The sequence below is a fragment of the Enoplosus armatus genome, chromosome 3, assembly GCF_043641665.1.
Source record: "Enoplosus armatus isolate fEnoArm2 chromosome 3, fEnoArm2.hap1, whole genome shotgun sequence".
Lineage (NCBI taxonomy): Eukaryota > Metazoa > Chordata > Actinopteri > Centrarchiformes > Enoplosidae > Enoplosus > Enoplosus armatus.
This window is the reverse complement of record NC_092182.1, coordinates 12,993,701-12,998,207: the sequence shown is the minus strand read 5'-3', so window position 1 is coordinate 12,998,207 and position 4,507 is coordinate 12,993,701. Positions and strand designations below refer to the sequence as shown.

Here is a 4,507-nt window from a genome sequence, read left to right as displayed (position 1 = left end):
AGCCACTGCTGTCAGCTTCTGGACTGAGTCCTGGACATCTCTTCTTCTCCTCAGGGCCTCATGTCTCATTCCCAAACGTGCTGGACATAAAACAATAAACCAGCCCTCAATCAGCTGTTGTATTATGGGTGTTACAGTAGGTAAAGATTTATGTCAGTAAGTAGATAGAGTACACTTTAAACTTTGTATGGGCTCAAGTCTTGGAGCGCTTCTTGGGCTTTGGGCTATCTCCTTCATCCTCACCCCTTTTACACTATTTGTGAGCCAGACAGAAGACAATAATTCTTGTGTATTCATGTACATTTTTCAGGGATGTAAATATTGAAGTTTTAGGTTTTAGTCAAAAGAATTGTTTTTCTTTTGGTCACAATCATCTGCCGGACAGAAAATCAGCCATTGTGATAAACTCTGAGCGAGGTGGACAGTTACTGTAAAGAGAAGTAAGTGTATTTGTGTTAATACTGTATGTGTGTACACTGTACTGTACATTTATGACCATGTGTATAGAGAAATCTTAGTATTGTATAAGATTTATATTACGTGTTATTATATAGAACAGAACAGAATCTGTATTAAAACGGTGATCTATCTAAGAATTGATCTATCTCAGTTCACTGTTTCAATTCATACACATTTTATGTTCAGTGTGTTGTGGGTTGTTGTAAACTTTTTACTTATCAGGAAACTTGTCTGTGTAAAGAATTGGAAAGAACAAAGATACGGGTGTCTTCTGCTTTCATTACCTTTCAGATGATTAACAGAATGGAAATGAAAAAGAGAACAAAGGCAAGAAGAACAAGAAATTATATGGATTTTGAAGAAATTGCGCCTTATTTTTCAATTTAACAACCTGGGAGATTTTCACAACGTGTACATATTACAGACTTAATAATAACAATAAATTTACAGAAAAGTGCCAACTGAAAGGGCAACTTTTTGTATATCGTGATGTCTCTGATCATTATGACTGATGATTTAAGAATTCACACAAATCTGATCTGTAAATGGATGAATGAAATATGACAATTATGTTACTCTTAAATATAGTTTTGTCACTGGGCTTCCATCACAAATGCAGCTGTACTTCTACAGTCTAAACAGGGAACTGCTTGGATTCATGCTGCTCAGTGTATCTTGGGAATTCCTCCATCCCTCTTCCTCTGGACCTTACTGTCCAAATCTGTCTCCCTTTTTTTCCAGCTGTCCCTCCTCTTCTACATCTCCTGTTTCCGCTCCCCATTTCTCTGATCCCTAAATTTAGAAACTCTGTCCCAGATACTTGCGGTATTTAGTGCTGACTGTACTGAACCCTCACTATGCCTCAGTGTGATGTGACAACTGTGCTAATCACCAGTGCTAATGAAGATGAAACTTGTTAGTCAGGTAAGCATCTGTCGAGGCAGCTCAATCTCTTGATGTTGACACTTCATTTTTTATTTTACCAGAACAAATCTGTCTGTCGCATGTGGTGCGAGTGTTTGCCGCCTTACTGATTTGTCAATTGAATCAACACTGTGGATTCCTCCATCCTGCTAGATTATCTCATCAGCCCCCTCCTCCTTCACACCCCCATTTCCTCCCTTGGTTCTCCTTCTCTTTATCCCGCCGGTCTGCATCTCTCTCATCTCTTATCCACACTCAGGCCTTCCAGAACAAAGCGGAGAACAGCTGCAGTGTCTGTGAAGGAAGGAAAGTCACCTTGGGGGATGACAGAGGAACAAAAACGTGAGAGAGAGACAGAGACAGAGAGAGGCAGTGTGGAGGGGAGATTAGGGGGAAAAGGGAGAAGAGAAGGGAGAAGCTGGCATCGGGACATCAGATGACTAATAAAGGGACAGCACTGCATCACTGCAGAGCACCATTAGAAAAAAAACAGAAAAACAAACACTAAGTGCAGAATGATAAGAGCAGCAAGCTTTACTATTTACTATTTGTAAACTGGTACTGGTTGTACTGTTTTACTGTTTTTTGTTGGCCCAGTAGAGACTCACAATATTTCTCCTGCCCATCATACTGTGAAAATGTCCTCACATTTGGGTCTCGTCCAAAAAACCACAGAAGTCAGAATAGCCAACAAGTAAGTATAAACGTATTCCATCTATTTGGGGATTTATGGCAAAGCATTGAACCCATGGTGACAAATGTTTTGGCCATTTTCTGAGCTCAGTGATGGATGGGAATAAAGTACAATAGACTGGCAGCGCTCTGACATGACTTACTGTCCCTGCTGGTCCCAGTTTTAGCAGAGGCCTTCTGATTTGACCAATATTTAATAGATTTTAATGTCATCTGATGCTGAGATGTTCAATCAATATCCTTCTGGTGTGTTCAAGGAGCACTCTATGTATGGTGAAACGTAGTCTTCAGAAGTGGCAGGAATTGCATGGTGATTATTCAAACACCTGCAAAACCCAAATAACAGAAAAGTAATTCAATAAACATATATACCGTAAGTATGTTAAATATATGGAACACTGCATTTTCTACCGTGTAAATATTTTAATACACTGCATTTAAAACCTATGACGGTATTTGCTTTCCATATCTGTTAGTCTGCATTATATAGATGTAATGGTACAAAATGTGTTAAGTATATTTACTTTTTCTATTAAGTAAATGTTTTGATTTTGTTTGTGGGAACAAACAAATGGTAAGCAACAAAACAATAACTTCAATATACTATTAATGTACTAACATATAGTCAAATAGATATTCAACCTAATTCCACCGTCACACCGACAATAAAATGTCTTTAAGTAGGACTGGTGGAGATAGAGGCTTAGATTGATAATACATCAACTATGGCAAGGTGGAAACAGGAAATAACAAGTTAAAGTTAGTTGAGAATTTTAGTTTTAAACGTGCCTTATAGGATTTTATCATTAATAATCCATTGTTCTTTTCAGATGACAGGTCCACACTGAACAATATGTCATGGTAGTTTTGTGGTCACCAAGGGCGCCATCTTGTGTTCAAACGTCAGCTAGAACAACTCTAGCTGAACACGGCACTGTTGAAGAGCATTTGTGGCGTTGTCAGACATGTGTGGCAGCTAGCTTGCTAGGTAAATTACGGCTAGCTAGATTGAGCTAGATTGACGTTGGCTGTTGGGGGAAAACAATATTCATCGTCATTACAGAGAAACCTTACATATCTTTTGAGGTATTATATATTTATATATGAAGATAACATACATACCCATATGTATACGCGCCGAAATAGCTCAGTTGGGAGAGCGTTAGACTGAAGATCTAAAGGTCCCTGGTTCGATCCCGGGTTTCGGCAGTCTGTGGGTTTCTTTTTCTAAACATGGTAAGCATGCATTCACAAATACGTATACCACAATGGAAACACGAGTCCATCACATAACTAAATCCGTACGTTTTACCTAGTTATCGTGAAGTACATATTAGCAGCAAAATGTACTAACTAAAGTTAACGTTAAAGTTGACAATCAAAAAGCACGTACTTTTACAGTAGTTATTGTTTGACATTTTAATCTAACGTTAAGGAATTCAATCCCTTTACAGTGTGATGCAGTCCAGTGACATACAATACTAGCTACTCCTGCCCTAAACATTACTCATTATTAGATTTTTGTTGAGAAGTTAATGTAATTCTATAGTCAATTAATACAACACTACCTCATGCTTGTACTTTAAATTCTCTAATTTACCTTGTTACTTTCCTCCTCTGTCAAATACTTGGGTTTAGAGTTCACTGTTTCTTGTGCTCAGTGTTTAACAGTTGGCCTGACACGACCATTAGAAAGCATGGATGTAGGATACATGTCAACTGCATCAGCGCTCACCACCAAAAGGAAACCGGTTCTCATGGCTCTTCACCAGGGGGCGATGTTGTCCAATAAATCATTGAACTGGAGAGCGTCATCGAAGATGAAAAACAATCAGGAAGTTCAAAAGGCAAATTAGTAGTTGCTTCTTCTGAATCTGAAAATTTGACTGTGTTCATGATAATAGACTCTGAACAAGTGGATATACTTGACCATTGAATTTTGTATTATTATTCCAGGATATGTCCCCAATATACAAATGACTACTACTACTGAGGGTAGTAGGGCAGTAAACAAGCACAAATTTTTGAAGAAAATAGTTTAAGAGTTCATCCCTGAGTTTTGTTCCTGGAGCTTAAACATATATGGAACATCATGTGTTTTCATTCTTTGACATATGTTTTGTGCTGTTCTGCATGTAGAGGTGGACAATGGAAATGAGCTTAGACTACAAATGCTGTGGTATGTGGCATTCGTTCATGTTATATACGTAAGACATATATATATATAGAGAGAGACACTTGGGACATTACTGGGGTTTTAAAGGCTTTTTCTTAGAGCCACAGTTTATTCAGACCAATGCTTTGGGAGAATGGGGGGGGGGGGGGGGTTGTCACAGAGATATTTGGCAAGAAAATGAAGGATAGTGCCACAAGACAGTTGATCCCGGGTCTTTTGCTGCTGCACAATGTAACCTGATCCGGGAAATGTAGT

General features: G+C 38.5%; 1 non-coding gene across 1 annotated transcript; it reads left to right on the top strand.

Moving 5' to 3' along the window:
- The first annotated feature begins 3,212 nt into the window (after positions 1 to 3,212).
- trnaf-gaa (transfer RNA phenylalanine (anticodon GAA)) lies at positions 3,213 to 3,285 on the top strand. The gene has a single exon. It is a non-coding gene; the product is annotated as a tRNA-Phe (tRNA).
- Positions 3,286 to 4,507: the final 1,222 nt, after the last annotated feature.